Genomic DNA, 27394 nt, shown 5'->3' with positions numbered 1-27394 from the left:
GCGTAACCAATAACTTTGTCATACTGCATCAGCAAATAACCTAGCCCAACACTCGAAGCATCATAATAGATGGCATAGCCCTCCGATCCTTCTGGAAGTGTTCTGACTGGGGCTGAAGTTAATCTTTCAACTCCTGAAAACTGTTCTGCCACACATTCGTCCATTGAAATTTAGCCAATTTCTGGGTCAGCTTCGTCAGCGGTATGGGGATACAAGAAAATCCTTCTACAAATCTTCTATAGTAACCGGTCAACCCCAAGAAACTACGGACCTCTGTAGATGTTGTAGGCCTTGCCCAATTCTTCACAGCTTCAATATTCTGGGTATCTACTCGAATAACGTCAGTTGAAATAATATGCCCCAGAAATGTTACAGAATTCAGCAAAAACTCGCATTCTGAAAACTTGGCATATAGTTCTCGAGCCCAAAGAATTCCAGGAACAATATGTAGGTGTTCTGCATGCTCTGCCACCGGTCGATAATATATCAAAATATCATCAATGAACACAATCATTAACAAATTTAGGAAAGGCCTGAATACATTATTCATCAAATTCATAAATACCGCTGGGGCGTTAATCAATCCAAATGATATCACCCGAAACTCATAATGACCATATCTAGTTTTGAAGGCTGTCTTTGGAATGTCTTCATCTTTAAGCCTCACTTGATGGTATCTCGATCTTAGATCTACTTTTGGGAACCATTTGGCACCCTCCAATTGATCAAATAAATCGTCGATCCTTGGAAGTGGATAATTATTCTTTATCATCACCTTGTTCAATTGCTTGTAATCAATGCACATCCTCAAGGAACCATAATTCTTTCTTATGAACAGTGCCGACGCTCCCCATGGCGATGAGCTAGGCCTAATAAAGCCTTTTTCAAGTAGATCTTTCAGTTGCGCCTTTAACTCCTTTAATTCCACTGGGGCCATTCGATAAGGAGGAATAGATATAGGCTTATATCCGGCAACACATCAATAGGAAACATAATCTACTGTTCTGGTGGAAGACATGGAAGCTCGTCCGGATACACATCTAGAAATTTCGCTCGCTACTGGGACAGATTGAAGAATTGGCGGCTTTGCTTCTGTGTCTTGAACCCGGACTAAATGATAAATATATCCCTTAATAATCATCTTCGTCGCTTTGAGATAGGAAATAAACCTACGTCTCGGCGACGCTGTATTACCTCCCCATTCTAAATCTGGTTCTCCCAAAATTTAAAATCGAACCATCCTGATTCTACAGTCAACATTGGCATAACAGAAGGCCAACCAATCCATGCCCATACTAATGTCAAAATCTAACATTTCTAACTTATGTAGATCAGCCATAGTATGTCGATTGCAAACTGCAACCACATAATTCCTATATACCTGTCTAGCTACCATTGGTTCCCCTACAAATGTGGACACCTCAAAAGGTTTGATTGTCACTGGTTTCACCCCGATGCAATTGGAAATATAAGGAGTAATGTATGATAAAGTATACACCGGATCAATCAATGCATACACATCATGAGAGGATACTGACTATTTACCTGTGACAATGTCAGGGGAGGACTCAAGATCCTGTCGTTCGGCTAGTGCGTAGATATGGTTCTGAGGACCACTTGAACTGGATGCTCCTCTCCTATTTCTACCGTGACCTGCTGGTGCCTGTGAACCTTGCCCTATAGGGCGCACAGGCGATGAAGAACCCACTACTGGTCCTGTAGGCTGGATTCTACCTTTGCCAGCTACCGATGGACAATCACGCATCATGTGCCCTGACTGACCACATGCATAACAAACATCTGAACCTAGGCGACACTGTCCTGAGTGTAGCTTACCAAACTGAAGACACCGTGGTAAGGGTGATCTCATCTAACTGGGATCACCTCTATGCTGGAAGCTCGAAACTCTGGAGCTCTAGCCCGATCCAGAATGAACAGTACAATCAAATCTTTTGCCCGCGAATCACGGAAGTGCACTGGCAGCTGATTGGCTTGTATAACTAGAATACCACTTCCTTTCACTACCTCTAAACTCGCTAGTGGCACTGGAAGATCTAGCCTTTTTACTGTACCTTCTATCAGAATCACGCTCGCCCCTTTGCGGCTGGTGCTGCTCCTTCAAATTCTTAGCATGGGCCTGAATATGAGCAATATCCATCCTTCCTAGAGCGAGGATGTCAAGCACTCCTTAATCAAATATGTCCCTAAAGCACTCAGGAATCGGTGTACACGGCCTCTCATATCGGCTACTATGGTTGGGGCATACCTAGCCAAAGAATTAAAGTCGAGACTATACTCTTGAGCACTCATATTCCCCTGTTGGAGATTTAAGAACTTGTCAGCTCAGGCCCGTCAAACCTCCGGTGGTAAATAATATTGAAGGAAGGCATCCACGAACACTTGCCATACTAGGGGGTGCATTTTCCCCTCGCGAAGACATCCAAGTGTTGTACTAATGGACGGCTACATCCTGCAGCCTATAAGAAGCTAATTCAACAAACTCAGTATCAGAAGAATGTATTATTCATTGCGTCCTCAGCATCTCATCAATAAAGCCCTACGAGTATTTATCCGACATTGACTCGTAGAATTCTAGAGGATTCAGACTAATAAAATCATCGGCTCTTGCACTAACCGCTCTATCACCCTGCCTCGCGCCCTTCCGCTGAGCCTGAGCAGCAACTTACTGGGTCAGTAGCTGAATAGCCTCTCCAATCTACTGACCTGAGGCGTCTAGCAAAGGAACTGGAGGTTATGAGGTTGGAGCTGAAGCCCCTTCATGCTCCTCTGGTAGGGGTGGAGTGGGTGAGGTCCGCGATGGAACCTCGTTATGAGGGAGTGGTCCGAGATGGAACCTCTTCATGAGACTCACCCTATTCTCTCTCTACCGTGGCTCCTGTTCAGTCCTTCTGCCTGCCACCGTCTTGCCCTTCTGGGCCGCTGTAACTTTCTTCTTCATTGGCATTGCTAAAATCATAACACACGATTAGGAAAAAGGGAATCCTGATAACATAGCTCTATCGCACGATCTAAGATAAGAAAGAAGGTCAATTAATCCTAAAATGCCCGGCGGCCTCCTGTTTATAAGTGTGGCGTGCTTCACACCTATAAAAAGGACTCTGCCGAACAAGGCTCATAGACACGCCCTAGGACGAACTTCTCTGATACCACTTTTGTCACGACCCAGCTAGAGGGCCATGACAGGCACCCAGAGCTAACCTACCGAGTACCTCTAAGCATACATCTCAAAATCATTCCTAGGTGGGCCATAAGCTACCTCATGTGCATCATACACTGTAAGGACATGTATCACAAGATAATAGAATGTCATTAGATAATCTTTAGCAACCGTGCCCATAAATATAAGCCAACAAGGTTGTCTAAATACTATAGATCAACATACACTAACAAGACTATGGAATATCTAAATACATGCATCAGTCTACGAGCCTCTATATATAGAATACAAGAGTCTATATGGACAGAGCAGGACTCTGCCATGCCCAAGTCTATGTTTACAATAGAGTAGTACCAATAAGCTGCAGCTCTGGGACAATTAGAGCCTTTGTGAAACTCCACTGATAAAGCTCCTAAGGATCAGGTCCGTCTACCTGTCTACCGCTGGGCATGAACGCAGCGTCCACAAGAAAGGACGTCAGTACGAATAATGTACTGAGTATGTAAGGCATGAAAATAATATGAGAAGAAATATGGAACATAACATGAGATAAAGATAACTTGTATATCTGATTTCCTCGTAAGGTTATTATCATGCATGCTTAGCTTCTTTAAAAAACCATAATCATTAGCCCGCGTCCGGGACAATCATCTCACGCCGCCCACTAGTGGTGACTGCCCGACCGTGTAGGAACGATGTTATTATCATATCCATAAGTCGCCCACCGAAGTGGTGTCTGCCCGGCCAAATAGGCATGGTGAAATCATACATTAACATAAGCACGCATGAGAGCCCAATCAAAAGCTGCAACTCTATCGGAGTGACGTAAGGTTGGTAACCTCCGATTTATATTATGGAATAATCATCATCGCTATATCTCACCTTGAAGGAACAATTATCATAAGGTGAGATCAACAACAATGAATAAAATCAAGAAAATCATGAAATTTACTCAATGATCTCATGATAGCATTAAAGCCATAACTTTGGAATTTCTAGAAATAAAATCATCATCATCATCATTATCATCATGGAACATACTTATCTTTAGCATCATCAGAAACTCTAAGAATCATGAATCTCTAGCTTTTGGGGATAAAGACATTATGGAAAACATGTATAGGTTCATAAGAAAGGAATCATGCCTTTGGAAAGAAAGGGACAAGCCTTAACATATCTGATTGATTTCCTACTACTTAACTCTTATTCTCCTGACCTCGTAAATAAACATTCAAGAGAAATCATACTACTGTTAGACTTATTGTCATATGCCTATCTAAATTTTTTAAGTTAAACTCCTTTAGAATTCTGCAAAAATTCGGGCAGCATCTCCCCTGTTTATATCCATAGCCCGAAATCACAATACTAACAACAACAACACCAATGCCAATAACATCTTTATCAATACCAAAATATTCCATAAAACATCCCATACAAAGTTTATCTAATTTCACAACCAATAAATTTGTTATACGATCATTTAATAGCTCAAACTATGTAAATAAACCTAAATCAATATCAATAAGGGAAGATTCATACCTTGCTCCCGCTAGAATCGCAATATCTTAACTTTCCACCTTGAATCTAGGCAAAGATTCCTCGCAATACCATATTAAAATCGTAACTATACGCTGTCCGGATCTAAACCCCGGGATTATACTTGATTTGGGCTAAAATTTGATGAATGGAAGTTGGGGAAAATTTCCAGAATATTTGGGAAGTTTGGAGGGGTGTTTGGATGAGAAATGAGGGGGTAAGCCCCCTTTTATTAAGTTCTAGAGTCGGTTTGCATCGACCTAGAAAATTGCTCAGCGCGTTCGCGCTAGCTTAGGGTGAGTTCGCGCTGAGTTGACCCTTGGTCCTCTGCCCGCTCGCGCCATCTCGAGCGCATTTGTGCAGAGTTAATTTCTGCCCTGGCAGTCCGTGATAAAACACTCATAATATTTGATTCCACTATTGGATCAATGCTTGGTTTGTTGCGTTAGAAACTAGACTTCCCGAACTTAAATTTAGGCTTTTGTTTCACTTCAAAACTCCTAATATGCAAAAAGATATTCTTTCCCTAAGTTAGACAAAAATTGTCGTATGAAATCTTACCTAACTTTTCTCCAGAGTTCCGAAAACTTAATCTCCTTGATGCACTTGTTCCCTAATCCTTCCATGACCTATTGCATGAGCGTAAAACCTCATAACCACATGATAGGCACGTCTAATATCATATATCTTCGGCAATAACTTCAGTGTCCATAATTGAACAACTAGCACCTAGCGAATTTCAACGTGCAAAAACTATGAGGTGTACCATTCTGACTATTTTACCCCTATTGAACCTTTTCTCTAGCTTTGTTTGAGTATATTTTATTAGCTGGATTGTTCAGTACGGTTCTCGAGGCAGTTGGATGTGTTCGGGTTGAGGAAATGAGATTTTTGAACTCTTTTAAGTGTTTGGTTGACTGAATTCAACATCGGGGATAAATGAGTCTTTCTAGAAATTTTGTCGATTTCGGTAGGTCCGGAATGTCGATTATAGCTTGTTTGAATGTTTGGTTTAGTTCCTGAAGGGCTCCGGGGTGTTTTGATCTTTTGGTTGGGAAGTTGGTTTTTGCCCGTTTGGGGTTGACTTGGTCAATGAGACCTCTTTTGGGAATTCTGAGTGCATAAATGAGTTCGTAGTGTATTTTTACATGTGTCTAGTAATTTGATTTGTATCGAGGATGTTCCGAGAGAGTCTCGAGATTTCGGGTGATGAGAGTCCAAAAATAGTTTTTAGCTGCTTTAGTGCATGCACAGGCGCAAAGCCTGTCTACCACCTACGGACATGCTCCAGTGAGAGCAGGTCCCCAGGTGCGAGAGGTTGGGGCCTTGGCTTAATTCCGCCCCTGCGGGGAATGTTCCGCAGGCGCGACATCGCAGATGCGAGGTTGGTTCGCCGATGCGAACCTAAGATACTTTGGAAAGATTCACCGAGGTGTTGCTCGCCGGTGCGAGTATGCAGGTTCGCAAGATCACTGGGAAGAATGTGTTTTACGTAATCACTGGGGAGAATGTGTTTTTAGTTTCATCTTCCTTATGTCTTTCCCATTCTAAAACCCAAGACTAAATATGATTTTGGGGCAAGAAGTGACGGGTTTCAAGAGGAAATCAATGGGGAAGTTCTCTAAATCATGATTTATGATTATTTCATTGATTAAGATCAATAATCAATGCTTAGAAAGTGGAATTTAAGAGGTTAAGTGAAGGGTTTTGAACCCGAATTGGAAAATAGGGAAATTGATAATTGAGTATGAATTTGCTGTTGTTTTTGGATGATTTTTGATATGTGAGTAATATTAAGCATGAGGAACGTGATTCTGGACCCAATTTACTGTAATTTTGGGTTTAATTTTGAAATTAGATTTTATATAGCAATATGGGTGTTAATAGACTCGTGTTCTGACATATAACCCATATTTGACCAGTTTTGGATTGTTCAGAGGATTTGAAGTAGGAAGGAGGCCGCATGGAGATCGTTGATCTTCGGGCTTCTACCTTACAGGCATGTTGAGACCTTGAACTTTTTCTTGAATCTGTGTGTTGGCTAAAATGAACCTAATAATAGGGTTTGGGGTAAATTTAAAGGTGGTTCGATACTGGTGAGGTGACGAGCACTTATATCGGATACCGATCATTATGTTTGGGTATTTGTGCTATTAAAATTATATATTTGGTCCGAATGCCATGTCTGGGCACTAGCTGATAGAATAGTATGATCCCTTTGATCTGTGATTGGGGTCCGATATCCATACTTTATGCCTCTTATCATTATTATTTGCCAGTCTTTTCTGTTCGTGTGCATATCACTCATACATATATCCTCGTTGAAATGAAAAAAAGTAAAAAGGTGAAGCCTTTATGGTATTCTGAACATGAGAATGGATTCCATGATTTTATACTTGTTCTTGACTTGATACATGCCATATTCATGCTTTACATATATTCATGCACACGATTTGAGGATATGATTGTTAGGCCGATGGGATCTTGTTCCGGATAAGTGATGATGTTGGCACATTCTATTGGCACTTGAGCCCGGTTGGCTATGAGATAGGTTATTGAGATATGATATTATTGAGGCCGTGATCCAAGGAAACTACCGGAGCGACAATATACCCATTTGGTTGTTATAGTCTTTTCTATAATTTTGCCTTTTTTCGAGCATTGATTAGCTCAATTTTGACCCAAGGAAGACTGATGGCATACTTCCCGAGGTGTCTAGACCTGATTCGGGCAACTTTTGTGAAATATAGGCTTAAAGTGAAAAATGATTGACCCAAAGTCGACTTTTGGGTAAACGGACCTTTTACGAATTTCATCAATTCTGAGAGGTTCAGACGGTTGTTTAGAACTTGTGTGTGTATTCGGTTCGATACCCAATGCATTCAGATGCATTTTGGTACTTGGGTTGGAAAATTAGAATTAAGGCATCGGGGGTTGACTCGATCAACGAGACCTCCGTTGAGAATTTCGAGGCCACGAGAACGTTCATAGCGTATTTTTTTGTGGGTCTGTGTATGTCGTTTGTGAGCAGATGGCCTCAGGAATGGCTCAGGATTTCGATTGAGACTTTGAAAAATTGGAGGAATTCATGTACCTGGTGCCGATATGGCAGCACCGCTGTTGCGGTGTGTTGGCTACTGGGGTGGCCATGAGTATATTTGCCAAACCTCCATGGCTGCCTGATGGGCGTTGTAGTGGCACAGCCATAACGGTAACGGGCCTGTTATTTAATTAAGTGTGACTTAAATAAGCCTTTAGATCTTCATTTCTTTCCATTTGGAAATTAGAGCTTGGGGAACTGTTCTTGGAGATATTTTGGGAAATACTCTTAGAGGTAAATCTGACTAATCCCTCTTTTATTTCTTTAATCCTAACCATCATAGATTCTCCCTTCCGTTTAATAATCCCTTGTTAATGGAAGATGAAAGTGGGTTTTGATGATCATTTTCCCTAGACTTACTACGGATGAAATTGATGGGATTTATGTTAGATTTTGATGAATCTAAGCTTGTTAATCATATATCTTTCATTTCTAGTGTTGAATTTTGGAATCAAAGAGTTAGGGTTTATACCCAAATTGGTGGTTTTGCTTGAGATCAGAAATTAGGCTAATTCTTGAGTTAAATCAGCGATTAGTAGTTGGGTTATAATCACCTAGTGCATAATTTGATATTTTGCTTTCAAATTTCTCGTTTTGCCCTTGTGGGTCCGTTTCTCTAATTTCTAGGCTTAGGTTTGACCTAAATTTAATGGTAGCAATATTAGTATCCTTCTTCATGATTTCTAGTCTAGATTTCGATTATACTTAGACTATTTTGATTCTGAGGTTCGGTGGAAAGGCATGGCAAAAAAGTGAGTTGCTGGTGTTGTGGTTCGGCTATCCAGGTAGGTTATGGCTTACCTTTGGTGATACTTTGTATAGCGAAGGACATATTTAGATTATATTATCGGAGGTAGCATGTGAACCTTCCGGTATGAAGTTGGGTTGTATATTGCCTTAGGTTGGGCCCTGCCGTGTGTTTGGGGCTAGCCACCCCGTTATTTCGTGATTTGATTGTTCTACTGCATTGTCTTGATACCATGAGTTGTTGATAGATATTAGAGTTTGTTTATCATCTTGATCATGATATTGTTGGCATACCCACTGTTGGTATTTGCGATTCGAATATATTGTTGGAATACTCACTGTTGGTATTCGTGATTCATTATTGGCATACCCACTGTTGGTATTCGTGATTCGGATATATTGTTGGCATATCCACTGTTGGTATTTTTGATTCGGATATATTATCGATGTACCCACTGTTGGTACTTGTGATATTTGCGCATGATTATTGATGTTGATTCATGCATTGCACGCACTCCCACTTTGATGATACACTATTGGGATACTGATGATACTTGATAAAACCCATTTACTTGAGTGACGTGAGATGGCCGATGTTAATTCTGGAATTGTTGATTAAGTGTAATTGAAACTTGATAAAACTCTTTTACTTGAGTGACGGGAGATGGCCGATGTACGATGATTAATTTTGAAATCGTTGATTGCATGGCTAATATATGATATTTGTTCCGGAATCGTTGATAGTGCATGGACTCCACGGGTCCCCTTGAGTGGTCCCGGTGAGAACCCCCCATGGGCAAAGATTCGGGGTCCCGTTTGTCTGTTAGGCAAAGATCCGGGACAGCTGGCACTTAGACTTCGCGAGTCACACAGGGTTGTGCTATCGAGATGTGGATATTTCCCTCCGGAGTACATGTGTACACAGTATTTGCATGGCATTGCATTGCATTCATACACTATTGCATTGCATTATGGCTTGATTTCGAGATGTTAGGTGATGTACTTATGATGTTTGATTTGGACTTGATATATTCAGACTTGGCACATTGGGGATTATATGTTTACTTAGGCAATGCCGTGTACTTGGATTGATTATGTTTGGCTTATACTTGTTCGTTTATCTGCTTGGCTGCTTTATTTTCTGGATAGTGTTAGCTATGCTTAGTTAGCGAAAAATGCCTACCAGTACGGTTGTTTTGTACCGATCTGCACTTGCTGCATTCTATTATGAATGCAGAGTATCAGGTCGGATCCACTTCTGTGACCCAGGGCGGATAGTCGCTTCTGCTCTATTTTCGAGTTTCTAGGGTGAACATGGTCGTCCGCTACCTTTAAGACTATTCTATCATTATGTCCTATTCTATTCAGAGACATAGAAACTGTATTAGTATTCCTGATTTGTATTATTCCCCTTTTAGATGCTCTTGTGTTATTCAGACTAATACCTTAGGGTGTTTTTATTATTATTCCTGTTACACCCTGCCTTCTCGAAGCATGAACACACCATGTATTTCACCATATTAATGGAATATGAGAGACGTCCCGTGAAGTTTTGAAAGGTATAAGCCATGGAAAGTACGTCACAATGAAGTAAAGGATGAATTATGATCACGTAAGTAGTAACCGGGAAGGACAACCTTGGAACCCGGGAACATGACCCTTATCAAGTATAATTAATGAAAAATATCATGTATGGGAAGTTTTGGAAGGTTCCAGGGTCAAGCGGATAGAAGAAAATAAAGTGAATAGGACTTTGGAAGAAGTTGGTGAAATTTCGGAAACAAATTTTGGTCCAAATATATGGAAGTGTATCTCATAGTATATAAGGATTTTTTGGGTGATTCAAGTGCCTAAAATGAAGTTCGTCTAGTCTAGTTTCAAACGCAACAAACCATTAGTTGATACGACATAGGGGTAGGGAGTTATAGGCATTTTAAAATGGACTACCAGAGGCCTGTAAACTTACGCGAAAATTATAAAAACCATTTAGAAGCCCATTGTTTCGGCCCAATAAGGCCCAACCCATATCCAACACCTATATATACCCCCCCCCCCCCCCAAATTACCTCATTTTTACCTATTTCTCAGCTCCACACCTCTCTAGAAACCTCCACAACCTTCCTCCAAGTTCACATACCAAATCTTGCTCAAACTTTGTGGAATCCATCAACAATTAATGCTCGAAAAAAGGTGTATAGCACCATAGTTTCATATTCCTGTCAATGGGTCTTGAGTAAAAGGATGGAAACAAGGAGTTCAAGCTGCTACTCCTCGCATGCAACACATTTTAAGGTAAGATTCTTCTTCGGTTAGAATAAATTTGTAATGGGTATCGCTAGAGTAAGCCCGTACTAGTTCGAATTGGTGGAAACGTTAAGTAAATCTATGGAAATTGTTGTTGATGGATATTCATTTGGATGGATGTTTTTAGTATTGATCGTGGCATATTATTGCTATTGTTGTTGTTGCGATAAAGGTAAGATTCTCTTGTTGCATTCATGGAATAAGGTTAATTCGAGATTGCATTCACTAGATCGTAACAGATGTTGTTGTTTTTAGCGAAGAACAGAAAAAAAGATGTAAATATTGGTGATGGAATGTTATGAATGGAGTATTGGATATTATTGATGAGAATTGGGTTAATGGTATACGAATATGGAACTGGTGGATTGTTGATTATTTTGTTGTTGTTATTACTGGTTTTGTAGAACGATTAGATGTGGTAGAAACAAAGGAGGGGCTGCCAAAATATCATCTAAATAAAGAAATTACATAAGTATGATTATGAACCCCATGGATGAACTAAGAAGTCGTTCTCCGTTGTAGGTTCAGCTGGAAGGTGGGAATAACGTGAGGAGGATTTATCGAAGGACGTTACGGCAAGAACAGGTATGTAAGGTTTAGCTGTCCTCATTTCCTTGGCACGAGTCGTAGAGCGATTGAGCGTGCATACTCCTCCATTCGAACCGTCCTAAGTTTTATAAAGAAAGGATATGTTTTTATAAGAAAGCTGGATTTTGAGAAAAAGCCATCTTTTACGAGATTTACTGATTTTATGGAAAAGTATATTTTATAAGATTTTCTCAAAAAGAGCTTATTGATTTTGACTAAAATTCTGTTAGTGCGCATTTCCTGACCATTGTTCAATTCCACAAAATGGCACGTATAATCCTTATGCTTGTTTATTGATATCATAACTATTATTGATTGTTCATTTGGCCTCGATATACATTCCATAACTAATTCAGAGGTCACGACCTTACGTCACTCTGAAAGGTCCATGTCTATTTCTTGAACTCTACATGCATTTATATATATACTTTATTTGCACGATTTTACTTACCGAGCGGCACTATAATCGGCCGGGTACGGCACGTAGATGTGGAACCACTGATTAGGTATGTTTAACGAGTCTCAAAAAGGGCGGGGTACGTTGTGTTACACCCTAATCAGTTGGGTATGTTTATTGAGTCTCGAAAAGGGTCGAGTACGTTATTGTTACACCCCTCGGGTTCGTAGTAGTAAAACCTATGGTTTCCTAGTCGGGTATGCCCTTGGAATAGAGACCCGAGCTCGAGTTTGGAGGTAGAAAGTGCCTTAAACCGTGTACGAGGGTACCAGCAGGTATTCCTGGCAATTTATAGAGTTAGAAATTGAACGAATCGAATCAACGCGATCTGAACTGAATCAGAAAAATCTGCAGAACACCAGTCATCGTCGACGGGTCAACGACATGGTCGACGGACCATCGATGTGCGGCGTCAATAGGGTCCCACAGCCTTGCATCTGCAAGCGCAGGTCGACGGAGCAAGTCGACGGACCGTCGACGTCGAACCAGACCGCTGTAGCCTTTTTGGCTTTCAAGTATAAATAGGTGGTTCACGAACTTATTTCATATTTACCTCCATTCCAAATCCAAAAAATCCTAATATATTCTCTCCCAATATTTTCCATTATATTAGTGAAGATTTGACGAGACCCGAACCCCATAAACCCGAGCTTGTGAAGGAGAAGGTTGCTTCTATGGTTTCTTCAAGGTTGTGAAGCTTGGGGAGTTGAAGTTGAAGTGATTCTTGGGATTTTTTACCCCTAAAGGTATGTAAATGATTTCTACCCTTGTATTTGAGTTTATTATCAAGAGGTTAAGTTAACTAAGTAAAGAGAAGGTATTTGTGGGAGTGGTAAGTTGATGAAGGACAAGATGATGCTTGGGGTTTTTTTAAGAGATGATTGGGAATGGATTTAAGTATATTTTTGATATATATATATATATATATATATATATATATATATATATATATATATATATATATGTATATGTGTGTGTGTGTGTGTGTGTTGTCATCGGGTTGTGGGTATTGTGGTAAATGTTGGATCGAATGAGAAGCTGAAGAGTTGTTAAGCTTATAAGGAAAATGTTGCCCATAAATTGTCAAGATCTATTCGTGTTTAAAATGATTAGTAAGCGAGGTAAAAAGCCTAATTAAGCCCTATGTTGTCTTAATTGTAGACTTGCATGTTCGAGAGGTAGAAGTTGGACGATTGAGTATACTTCAAGGTATGTTAAGGCCATTCTTTCCTTCTTTTGGCATGATCCTATGATATGATCCGACAAGCGATTAAGCGAACTTCCATATTACTCTACTCTTAGAAGCATTAGAAGTACTTCAGTCTTTGATGCTCGTGTACCTCGTTTATGAGTGATCCGTCTGTTCATGGGTCCAGTCTTATGTAGCTAGCTCTATGCATACAGTTTATTCATGAATTACATTCATTATATATTTATGTACATTGACCCGTGACTAGAAGGCGTTATATACGCGAATATTAGATATATGTAAAGTATGAGATGAGATATAGGCGTTATGTACGCATTACCACTAAGATGATGATATTGATTATGGCCGCAGCGGAGCTGATATGATATGATGAGATGCCATAAAGGCTTTACAGGCGTTATATACGAACATACATCAGGCGTTATATACGCACATATATCAGGCGTTGTATGCGCACACATATGTAGATGCATGATCATTGATAGGCATGAGCATGCATATTATGTGCCCACAGAGGCATTGTCAGTTATACAGATTTATGCAGACTTAGGTAGATACTAGTTCATACAAGTACATGCAGTCTGTCATTTAAGTTTATGAGTCAGATCTTATCCATGATTCTTATGTGTCTATCTTGTTCTTATGCCTTACATGCTCGGTACATTATTCGTACTGACTCTCTGTTGCTTGGCGGGCTGCGTTCATGCCTGCAGGTACAGGGAGACAGATAGGTGGCCCAGCTTAGTAGGACTTCTCGATCTAGCAGTGGTCAGTACGCTCCATTTGATCCGGAGCTGCAGTCAGTTTTGGTATGCCACTTTTTTAAGATGTGTATGAATATGGTTATGACGGGGCCCTGTCCCGTCCTTTCTACAGATTTTATTATAGTAGAGGTCTGTAGACAGTTATATGTAGTAGTCAAACGATGTAGCCATGTCGGCTTCTATTTTTTTGTGTACAGAATATGTAGCAGCCTAGTTGGCTTGCACTGTTGTTCGGTATGTTGTGTATATATATGCAGATTGTATAGAGTTCCGATGTTTCCCCCTTATGAGATCAGTTTATGCCATTTATGGGCCTTTGATGTTCAGTATGTTTCAAATACGAGTTTAGGGGTGTTTGGTCGCTAGAGGTCAGACACTCGTCAGGACTCATCGGTTTGGGTCGTGACAGAAGTGGTATCAAAGCAGTTTCGTCCCAGGGTTGTCTACAGACCATGTCTAGTATAGTCTTGTTTATGGGCGTGTTGTGCACCACACTTATAAACAGGAGGCTACAGGACATTTTGGATGATGTCATTCTTTCTCTTTCAGATTGTGCGATAGAGCCCTGTGTTAAGCGTTCACTTTCTAATGAATTGTTCTGATTTCAGCAATGCCCCGCAAGAAAGCTACAGCTGCCCAGAAGGGAAAGAGAGTGGCCGGTGAGGCCACTAGGTGTACTCGGCAGGCCACGAGGGCCCAGGATGAGATTCAGAGTGAGGGGCCGTCTGAGACGTCGCATACCCCGCCTCCAGCACCAACCCCAGTTCCTCAGCCAGATGCAGAGGACTAGGATGTACGGGATGCCGTACGGTTGTTTACCAGATTAGTAGCCGCCCAGGCACATCGGCAGGGAGTTGGTGTTGACCCCACAGACAGGGCCAGTATTTTGAGGGTTAAGACTGTCACACCCTAACCTTATTAAGGTGTGATGGGCACCCGACCCCATATTCGGAGCCGAGCGAACCCTCTGACTCTTATTACATACATACTCTTTTCAGACTTTCAAATCAAATAAACATGAAACTCATAGTAAGGATTTCAGAACTTTCTTTCTTGCATTTTCAAATCAAACAAAATCTGTAGTCATATGGAATCTGTAACATATCACAAAATGTCACATCGGCTGATGGAGCCGCTTACAAAACTGATGTTCTGTACCCACAACCCTGTCTGCAAAGTCTCTAACACAAATCAGAAATCACAACTTATATACGCTCTGACTCGGCAACACTCCGGAGGGAAGTGGAGTTCGCCAATCTCGCTGAAACATCTCCAAGAAAAGTCTTCTACATCATCTGGGTGTACCTGCGTGGCATGAAACGCAGCCCCCGAAGAAAGGGGGTCAGTACGAAATATGTACTGAGTATGTAAAGCATAGAGTAATAAGAACAGAATCACAAGTAGAATAAATAGTACAGAAGATTAGAACAGAAAGTAAGCATGATATGCAAAGTAATAAAAACACTTACTGGAAACACAAACCATGCATGCCAAGAACGGTATCCGGTCCCTTGCGGGACCCGGGGAAAACGTGGTGCCACCCTGCCTTTGGCGTCACACATCATAATAGCATATCATAATATCACATCATATGTGGTTCGGCGAACCATAAACACATCATAACACCGTAACACATCTAACTCCGGAATACATATATGGCACCCGACCCTCAAGCGGGGGACCCGGCGAACCATACGCACGATGCATAACGGCCCGGGACTCGGCGAATGAAGTAATGACACATGCACGAGCAGAGTAGTGAGAAACTAAATGCACATAAATCAAGACTCGATGGATAAGTATACTTACTGACCCCTGAAAGCTCAGAAATGAGTTTCGGGTCAATCCGACTTAGTATGAGAAAGTTATGAGCGTTTGAAGTACAGAACGTTCTATAAGCGTTTCAGAAGCCATTTTTTTGGAAAATCAAGGTCATAATCATGTCAAGTACTTTTCGGATATCGTTATGGATCAAATCGGATAGAGCTTTTGGAAGCATAGGTACTTATCAAAATAGATCACTGACTCAATGGAATACTCAAACGTGTTATCATTTGACAATCAAGACACTAGCCATATCACTTATCTCTCGAGTACCATTCGGGTACATATCAAATAGGTCTTCAGACATCATAGATACGCATCAAAATCATATGATACAGCTTATGGAAATCAAGAACGTTAGCCATCCTAGTGGCTCTAAGAATGGGAGTTTCTTTGAAATCATACATATACTTTTTCATATTGGTTTCACAAAGATCATGCCAAAAGAAATGAAGGGTAAGCCTTACATACCTGCTCCCCATCCTATTAGCTACGCTTATTTATCCAGGCTTGCTAGTCTACATACAAAAGAATTCACATAATCGTTAGATTCATTGACATATACATGTCTTAGTCTTTCAAATGAATTCACTTATATTCTACGGAAATTTCGGCAGCATTTCCCCTGTAAATACAACATCCCCGAGAATCTAACTCGGCCAATTTAACAACAACAAACCCGAGAATGCAACTCGGCCAAATTATCAATAACAATGCCAACAATCATATCCTCCAACTTCAACAATTAATTCAAAATACATTCCAACATTAGTAGCTCCCATATATGGTTCAACAATATTCAAGAACACTTCAACAACCCGCACAACATTTCAAACGGCCCAACCAACACACATACTACCCGAATTCTTCCAAATTCAACAAGAACAATTACAACACATTTCCTTTCTTCCAAATTCATAGACTACATCAACAATATATACTTTAGCAATATCATTCATTCTTATAATCATAAGGAACCACACTAATGTCACATTACCTTCTTCCATAATCCACAGTGATTCCAACTCCATTTCAAGCAATCAAACTTTCATTGTTATTATGGAATTCACAACAACAACAATCAAACTACTAAATAAAATCATTTCATTTGTTCTACACAACACAATACATACACGGCCAACACCAACACATACACGACCACAACACAACTTCCATATTTTTATGAATTTCATCCATTTCTTCACTCTACAACATATACAAACCATCTACAACATACAAAAGAAGATGAAACCTTACCTTCTTCCACTTGTTTTCTTACATAGCTAGGGTTATGAACTTGCAAGAATGAATGGTTTTCTTGCTTCAACAATCATTCCATGTTAAAGAGGACCTTCCAATTGCTTGTAATACTAGGAGAAAATATTTTTTCTTGATCAATTTCGTGGACACAAATTTTGGCCATGGTGGCCGAACCTCTCCTCTTTCTTCTTCTTTCTTTCTCTTCTTCTCCAAGCTTCTTAACTTGAAGATGAATACGTCTTCTTATTTTTATTATTTCCACCACTTATATATATATATATATATATATATATATATATATATATATACTCAAGCCCCTTAAATAAAAATAGGGACACATGGCCATGGGTGGGTCCCATATGCACCACACGGCCATGTGCCCTTTTCTTGAAACTTCTTGAATTTTGGTGAGGTGTCCTTGTGAAATTCCCATTTCGCCCCTAGCCTTTCGCAATATTACCATGAACCATCTTGTGAATTTTCCTTTTTTACCCTTAACCTTTCTCCATATTTCCACACCAATAATATTCATAACAACTTGTACCTTAAAATAATTTTGGAAAATGGTCTTGCCCTTAACTCTTGGCAATTATCTTGAATTATCCGAACGTGCAACATACGGGCTATAACAAAGACCTTCCATGGGTTAGGTCCTCTCGAGTTTTCTGTGGTAAAGAAAAATATGGACCCCCATGATTTCATTGATGGTATGCAGAGGACCTTGAGAGTTATGCACGTGGATGAGATTGAGTCGATGGAGTTGGCTTCATATAGACTCCGGGATATTTTGGTACAGTGGTATCAGGCATAAGAGTTATCTAGGGGAGAAAATGCCCTTCCAGTTGCGTGGCGAGAGTTCTCAGATGCTTTTATCCACTATTATCTACCTCTAGAGGTCCGACGGGCCCAAGCAAACAGGTTCCTATGTATTGGGTAGGGCAATATAAATGTGCAAGAGTATTGTGTACACTTTCATTATTTGGCTAGATATGCCCCAGCCATGGTGGCTAAGGTAGAGGATAGAGTTCACCTCTTTGTGGCCGGTCTAGGGCCACACATGATAGATGAGTGTATGACTGCTGAATTAGGGCCAGGCATGGATATCTCCCATATACAGGCATATGTACAGAATTTGAAGGATCGTAAATGCCAGTGGAGATTAGAGCGCGAGCGTGACCGGAGCCGTGGTAAGAGGGATAGATATTTTGATATGGTTAGCAAGTTCAGGGGAGGATAGGCAACAGCATTCCAGATATTCTTATCAGCTGGCAGGGAGTGCACCTCCGCGGTTTCCAGGTCCGGGTTTGACCGGTCTTTTTATTCTGGAGCGGGCCAGAGTTCTAGAGCGTGAGGCTCTCAGTACCAACCAGAGTCAGGACAGATGAAGCCCCTTTTGCCGCGATGTACCCAGTGTGGCAAGTTATATGCAAGTCAGTGTTGACTGCGCTTAGATGGTTGCTATACTTGTGGGCAGTCAGGCCACAGGATGAGGGAGTGCCCGATGGGGGTTGGTACAGGTATGGTTCAGCCTACAGGGTCTGTGGCTGGCTCTTCTTCTGGAGTACGCCCTTCAGGGAATGTTTTTCAGACGACAGCAGGGCGAGGTAGGGGGAGGAGTGGAGCATCCAGCTCGAGCATTCCTCAGCACCACGTGTATGCATTGGCTGGTAGACAGGACCGCGAGATGTCTCTTGATGTTGCTACAGGTATATTATTAGTTTCCTCCTATGATGATGTTATAGCCCGTACTCTGTACGTTCGGATATTTCGAGGTAGTCGATGTACGTTGAAGGCAAGACCATTTTCAAAATTATTTTAATGTACAAGTTGTTGTGAATATTATTTATGAATATTATTAGTATGGAAATATTGATAAAGACTAAGGGTAAAAAAGGAAATTCGCAAAATGGTTCACGGTAATATTGTGGAAAGGATAAGGGCAAAATGGGAATTTCACAAAGTTCAAGAAAGTTCAAGAAAAGGCCATCTTGGCCGTGTAGTGTGTGTGTGTGTGCATGTGGGACCCATCCCTTTTGTTGGACAAATTAATTCAAGCCAATAAGGAGGACATGTGGCCACTTGGTATAGGTAGTAACTAAATATATATATATATATATATATATATATATATATGTGTGTGTGTGTGTGTGTGTGTGTGTGTGTGTGAGAGAGAGAGAGAGAGAGAGATGACTAATTATTCATCATCTCAATTGAAGAAACAAGAAAGAAAGGAAAAATAAATGAGGGGGTATTCGGCCAAGGGTGGCCGAACCTAGCCATGGAGAAAGGTTAATCAAAAATAATTGTCTCCTAGTATTCCAACCAATTGGAACGTTCTCTTTAACGTGGAATGGTTGTTGGAGCAAGCAAAGCATTCGTTTGGGTAACTCATGAACCCTAGACAAGTTGAGAGGTCAAGGGGTAAAGGTAAGATTTAATCTCTTTTTCTATGTGTTAGAAATTATTTGTGAGTGTTGTAGCATGTGGAAATGGATGAAACTTATGAAATATGCATGTATATGTTGTGGCCGAATAGGGGTGGTAATTGTGTAGATATGATGAATTGATTTTTTTTGGTATTTTGATTGTTATAGATGTGGATTGCATGATGAAAATGAAGGTTTGATGGGTTGAAATGAATTTGTAATCGTTATGGGATTGTTGAAGAAGATAATGTGACCCTAGAATGGTTTCTTACATTTGTATGAATGATATTGCTAAAGTATAAATTGTTGGTGTAGTTTGTGAATTTGGAAGAAAGGAAATGTGTTGTTACTGTTCTTGTGGAATTTTGAAGATTTCGATGAAGTAGTATGTTGGTTGGGATTATTGGAATGTTATGTGAATTGTTTAAAGTACTCTTGAACCATGTTAGAATGATTTCGAATTAATACTTGAATGTAGGATCGTTGGTGTTAACTTGAATATATGTGATCGAGTTGAACATAAATGAAATGCCGTTAAATCGTGTGATAAGAGTTGTTAACGTTAGAATATATTTTGGATTAATTGTTGAAGTTGTTGGTATGATTGTTGGTATTATTGTTGATAATTTGGCCGAGTTGAATTCTCGGGTTTGTTGTTGTTAAATTGGCCGAGCTAGATTCTCGGGGATGTTGTATTTACAGGGGAGATGCTGCCGAAATTTTGGTAGACTATAAATGAATTAATTTGAAAGACTAAGACGAGTATATGTCGATAAATCTAATGATTATGTCAATTCTCTTTAATGTAGATTAGCAAGTTTGGACAGATAAGCGTAGCTGGTTGGTCGTGGGACAGGTATGTAAGGCTTACCCTTTCTTTCTTTTGGCATGATCCTTATGAAACGAGCAGATGACGTATATGTATGATTTCAAAGAAATTCCTATTCTTAGAGCCACTAGGATGGCTAATATTCTTGACTTCCATAAGCTATTTCATATGGTTTTGATGCGTATCTATGATGTTCGAAGATCTATTTGATATTTTTCCGAATGGCATTCGAGAGATAATTGATATGACTAATGTCTTGGGTTTCAAATGATAGCACGTTTGATTATTCCAACGAGTCTTTGATACATTTTGATACGTACATATGGTTCCAAGAGCTCTATCTGATTTGATCCATAACGATATTCGAAAGGTACCTAACATGATTGCTGCTTTGATTTCCCAAAAATGACTACTGAAACGTTCGTAGAAGGTTCTGTACTTCAACGCTCATAACTTTCTTATACTAAATCGGATTGACCCGAAACTTATTTCTAAGCCTTCATATGTCGGTAAGTATACTTGTCCATCGAGTCTTAGAATTAATTTATATGCATATGGTCTCTTACTACTCTGCTCGTGCATACTATTGTTATATCGTTCGCCGAGTCTCGGGCCGGTTATGTCATTGTGCGCACTATACTATACTCGGCACTAATATAAAATATTTATGGATCGGGCCGAATGTTCCTCGGCACTAATATATTACATTTATTGATCGGTCCGAACGTTACTCAACACTAATATATTATATTTATGGATTGGGCCGAACGTTCCTCGGCACTAATATATTATATTTGTGGATCGGGCCGTAAGGTCCTCGTCACTATTATATCGATATATGGATCGGGCTGTACGTCCTACACCACTATCAGTTATATGCATATATGACATATGATGTCAGCATACATGATGACTCCATCCACCGCGTCCCTCACTAGAGGGCCGGGATCTGTTATATGTATATGTATATGATGACATATGATGTCGGCACGCAAGATCTGTGTTTGGAAAGTAAGTATTTTGGTACTCTGGAGGATTTAACCATTTTCTGTACTTCTTCTGACATATGACATTGGTATGCATGATTTACGTTCGGAAAATAAGCACCTTGGTATCTAGCTAATGTACTTACTTTATGTACCGTTGTTCCGGTTATGTTTCCGCTTTATGTATTCCATGCCTTACATGCTCAATACATATTCCGTACTGACCCCCTTTCTTCGGGGGCTGCGTTTCATGCCACGCAGGTACACCCAGATGAGTAAAGGACACTGCTAGAAGATGCTTCAGCTGGATTGGCGAGCTCCACTTCCTTTCGGAGTGTTGCCGTGTCAGAGTACATATGTTATGATTTCTTATTAATGTTAGAGACTTTGTAGACAGAGTCGTGGGTATAGAAAGTCAGTCTTGTAAGCGGCTCTGTAAGCCGATGTACTAATATGCTTTACGTTACAGATTCCATGTGATAACAGATTGTACTTAACTTAAGAACAATGAAGAGAGTGTTTTTGAAAGTCTTTCCTATGTGTTTCATTCTGATTTGATTTAAAAGTCTGAAGAGATTATGTGTGTACTAATAGGTAGAGGGTTTGCTCGGCCCTAAATAAGGGTCGGGTGCCCATCACACCCTAGTGAGATTAGGGTGTGACAAAGTGGTATCCGAGCGGGTTTGTCTTAGGGGTTGTCTGCAAAGTCGTGTCCGGTAGAGTCTTGTTTATGGTGTGAAGCGTGCCACATTTATAAACAGGAGGCTACGGGGCATCTAGGGATTTTTGACCTTCTTTGTGTCATAGATCGTGCGATAGAGCCAAGTCGTAGGAAATGAGATTCTTTATGTAATCCTTACATACGACGGAAGGAGGTAAGTAATGACATGGAAAGTTACGGAGGTAAGTTGTGACATATTAGATCTGTTACCTGAAATTTGCATTTCCGGATGGCTAGAATGTGATATATAGCCATATGCTCTGTGAGGCATTGTTGATACTTGTTGTGTACAGATTTGAATAAAAAGAATAGTATAAGAGGAGCAAGGTCTGTTGGAGGATTCAGAAAGTCGACAATCGGTTTTGCTGTAGATCATTATGTAAGGATGGTGAGTGGAAACCCGAACAGACTGATACCTGAGTACTTGTAAGTAACGGCGATAAAGGTATATGTGCTACCATCGGGAATCTGTAAGCCCAGGATAGGTAGTAGTCATACACACAGGTGGGAGGTGAATACTGAGGATCGAAAAGGGCAAAATAGTAATTGTAAAAGAAAGGACGTGTTACGAAGATGTCTCGGAATCTGTAAGACTTCGATTTGCTCTAGATTATGTAGTAAAGGTCATGCGAGGAAGTGGACGCGATTATATCAGCATTAAGGCACCGGATTCCATCGAAGTTACGAGGTTAAGCGTGCTAAGGTGGGAGAAATTTTAGGATGGGTGACCCCTGGGAAGTGAATTAAAAATTCAATATATTCCAACATAAGCGGCAAATGAGAAGCCAGAGTGGCCTAAGTGAAATTAGAGTATACGGGATGGTTGGAGACCATAAAGGGCCACATAGCACACGACAGGCTAGATTAGAGAAGAGACAGAAAGTGCGTCACCGCTCTGGAATTTGGATAGTCTTGAATAGCGTTTGGAAGTATTTTGCGGGCTAGTTGATAGTAATTATATATGTATATATGAATGCATACGACATCCCATATGTGATGTTATCGGCGGGCATATGATGGGTACCCTAGCGACCGGTGCTGCGGTATGGAAGGCCTCAATCAAGTAAGGGTGCCAAAGCTTAAGTGACGACAAAAATAAATGGCGCAAGTGTTATAAGATAAGCTGATGTTATCTTCGCTACAAGTTAAGGATGGAAAAGTCTTAACACAACGATATTTGGAAAAAGAAGGAAAGAGTGCAGATGGAAGATAAAGAGATCAATGTGTCGGAAAGAGGTAAAAGGAAGAAACCTTAGTGAGTGAAGCCCCGAGAGAAATTACCGGCAAAGTACGAGACTATTTGGATAAAAATTCAAAGGTAGGCAGGTGAAAAGGATAAAGTGTGGTAATATGGAATAAAAGAGAACTCTATGAGGTTCGGGAACCAATTTCAATAAGTGGGTGTTAAAGAATAGTGACTGCGACAAGGAATGTGAAGCAAGAGAATGAATGACTAATCTTAGTGACGATGTTATAAGACTTCGGCCTCGAAAGGTATATAAAGGAATAAATGTGCAGCCGCATTAATAGGATTGCCTCGAAGATGGAAGTGTTTTCCTTGGAAGGGTAACTTAAAAATGAAACGGATTTGTGAACTTAGGCTGAAAATTTCATGAACTTCAGAGTCGATGCCACAAACGGCAAAAGGAGAAAAGTGTTCGAGGAGGAAGGAACCTAGGGAAGGTTAAGAATAAAAGTAGAAAAGGTATATTAACAGATTAGTCGAAGAAAGAGGAGAACATTTGGGAACAAAACAATTGAAAATCTTTAATCATAGGAGTAAGAAGGATACTTTGACAAGTTAACAATAGAATCCCGATTACGCACCAAGGAGAGAACAAGTATGATGGGTTGACACTGTGATTGGGAAATTAATGGTATAGAATGAGAATTCATGCGAAGTCTGAGAGATTTGATCTTAGACGAAATGGAATGAAATCCAAGAAACGTGCAGGGGAGACCGGTTGGTCATAGCATCATAAATTCAGTTAAAGGGTCGATGAGTAAGGATAAAGAGAGCGTAAGCTGTAAGAGTTCTATGCTAAGAGCAAAAGTAGTTGGGCGCTCGAAAAACATGGATGCGCAGCTGCAATAAGAGCGCATGGTTAAGAAGACTTACGAATAAGTGAGCCAAATGAGCGACAGGATTAATAATGAATGGAAAGGGTGTGGGAATGTGGACAAAATGATGATATAGACAGAAAGTAAAAGAAAAACTTATGGTAAGAAGTTTCGATATGTTGTGCATAGGGTCGGAAAGAAAGATGAGGAGTAAGGTATAAACAAAGACTTCACAAAGGACTGTTGGCATATAAGGAGCCCCCTTAAAGGGGGGGGGGGGGGACCATATTATATTAGGCTTAAAACGAATCACAACAATTTCAAGCGCCAGAAAAGGAAATTTGTTAGCTCGGGGCTAGAATTCAAAACATATTAGCATATCAAGAAAACATATGAAAGAAGTAAGAACGAATTGACGATGAGTGTACCGTGAAGCCGACATGAAGGGAAAGGGCGGAAGACACCTTAAGAGAATGCCTCAAACCAACATGAATTATGGTATGTTTAGACCATGATCTGAATCCCTTATACCGGGCAAATTTGCGCCGTACCCGAGTACGCAGCAATATGTTCTAAAGAGTAATAAAAAGAGCAAGAAAGGGCTACAAGCTGAATCCACAAAGAACAATGGAGAAAATGATAAGACTCAAAGGATATTTCGGATGACGACGACTATGGTAATAAAAGTACCTACGATTGGTGGATTGGAAAATTTTGAAAACAAGAAAGAACGCAGCGTTGGTGAAGGAGATAAAAGGGTTCATTGGATACTAGAAAATAGTTCATGGACCATTAATGATACGGAGTATGAGAATATACGCTATGAATTTATATGAATCATCGATGTGAGGCGCTGCTCGATCATAATTGTAAGGAATCCCCACCGAAGAGCCAACAAGAAATATCGAAGGGCGAAATGAGCGCCAACACAAAGAGATCAAAAACAAGTATACTTGTGTCGAGAAATGTGAGAGAAGAAAATAAAGGAAAAGTTGTAGTAGGAACTCAAGATGTTGCGAGCTAAGATGTTAGGTGAATTCGGATCATAAGTCACCTTAAGCGCAACTGGACTACGAAGGATAACAATTGGCAAAGAAACATTACGTACATATGTTTTTTGGTAAATATTCGGAATGAAAGATTGAAAGGGATAGTGACAAAGACGTAAAGAAACAGGGGGCGAAGAAAAGGGAACGCCAAAAGACCGATGGATAATTATAGCACGATAAGCGAGACTGTAATACTGTAGATCAAATGAGAGCAAGGAACAGCCTGTGGCCATATGGATCGTTAAGAGAAGATTGTGTACCAAAGACAGAGCTCCTATTAGGGTGTGGTAACGAAGCGATAACAGAAAAGAGATAATCTGGGAAGCACAAGGATCATGAGTGGGCATAGCGGATTAGAAATCCCGTGACACGGAACGAGGACTCATGTAAAGACTAAGAAGTTCAATTATAAAGGAAATAGGGTGAGAGATAAGGAATGGGCAGGAAGAAAAAGGACAACTATAAAAAGGAGCCCCCGAAGTAATATGACACCCTATGAGGTTAGTTGAACATTCGAGGACGAATGTTCTAAAGGGGGGAGGGGGGATGTTATAGCCCGTACTCTGTACGTTCGGATATTTCGAGGTAGTCGGGGTACGTTGAAGGCAAGACCATTTTCAAAATTATTTTAATGTACTAGTTGTTGTGAATATTATTTATGAATATTATTAGTGTGGAAATATTGAGAAAGGATAAGGGTAAAAAGGGAAATTTGCAAAATGGTACACGGTAATATTGTGGAAAGGCTAAGGGCAAAATGGAAATTTGAAAAAGTTCAAGAAAAGGCCATCTTGGCCGTGTAGTGTGTGTATGTGTGCATGTGGGACCCATCCCTTTGGTTGGACAAATTAATTCAAGCCAAGAAGAAGGACATGTGGCCACTTGGTATAGGTAGTAACTAAATATATATATGTGAGAGATGGCTAATTATTCATTATATCAATTGAAGAAACAAGAATTAAAGGAAACAAAAAATGAGGGGGTATTCGGCCAAGGGTGGCCGAACCTAGCCATGGAGAAAGGTTGATCAAAAAATTATTTTCTCCTAGTATTCCAACCAATTGGAACGTTCTCTTTAACGTGGAATGGTTGTTGGAGCAAGCAAACCATTCGTTTGGGTAACTCATGAACCCTAGCCAGGTTGAGAGGTCAAGGGGTGAAGGTAAGATTTAATCTCTTTTTCTATGTGTTAGAAATGATTTGTGAGTGTTGTAGCATGTGGAAATGAATGGAACTTATGAAATATGCATGTATATGCTGTGGCCGAATAGGGGTGGTAATTGTGTAGATATAGTGAATTGATTTTATTTGGTATTTTGATTGTTATAGATGTGGATTCCATTATGAAAATGAAGGTTTGATGGGTTGAAATGAATTTGTAATCGTTATGGGATTGTTGAAGAAGATAATGTGACCCTAGAATGGTTTCTTACATTTGTATGAATGATATTGCTAAAGTATAAATTGTTGGTGTAGTTTGTGAATTTGGAAGAAAGGAAATGTGTTGTTAGTGATCTTGTGGAATTTGGAAGATTTCGGTGAAGTAGTATGTTGGTTGGGATTATTGGAATGTTATGTGAATTGTTTAAAGTACTCTTGAACCATGTTAGACTGATTTCGAATTAATACTTGAATGTAGGATCGTTGGTGTTAACTTGAATATATGTGATCGAGTTGAACATAAATGAAATGCCGTTAAATCGTGTGATAAGAGTTGTTAACGTTAGAATATATTTTGGATTAATTGTTGAAGTTGTTGGTATGATTGTTAGTATTATTGTTGATAATTTGGCCGAGTTGAATTCTCGGGTTTGTTGTTGTTAAATTGGCTGAGCTTGATTCTCGGGGATGTTGTATTTACAGGGGAGATGCTGCCGAAATTTCGGTAGACTATAAATGAATTCATTTGAAAGACTAAGACGAGTATATGTCGATAAATCTAATGATTATGTCAATTCTCCTGAATGTAGATTAGCAAGTTTGGACAGATAAGCGTAGCTGGTTGGTCGTGGGACATGTATGTAAGGCTTACCCTTTCTTTCTTTTGGCATGATCCTTATGAAACGAGCAGATGACGTATATGTATGATTTCAATGAAATTCCTATTCTTAGAGCCACTAGGATGGCTAATATTCTTGACTTCCATAAGCTATTTCATATGGTTTTGATGCGTATCTATGATGTCCGAAGATCTATTTGATATGTTTCCGAATGGCATTGGAGAGATAATTGATATGACTAATGTCTTGGGTTTCAAATGATAGCACGTTTGATTATTCCATCGACTCTTTGATACATTTTGATACGTACATATGGTTCCAAGAGCTCTATCTGATTTGATCTATGACGATATT

This window comes from Lycium barbarum, chromosome 1 (assembly GCF_019175385.1).
Source record: "Lycium barbarum isolate Lr01 chromosome 1, ASM1917538v2, whole genome shotgun sequence".
Classification (NCBI taxonomy): domain Eukaryota; kingdom Viridiplantae; phylum Streptophyta; class Magnoliopsida; order Solanales; family Solanaceae; genus Lycium; species Lycium barbarum.
The sequence above is the reverse complement of the archived record's forward strand: the minus strand, read 5'-3'. Positions refer to the sequence as shown.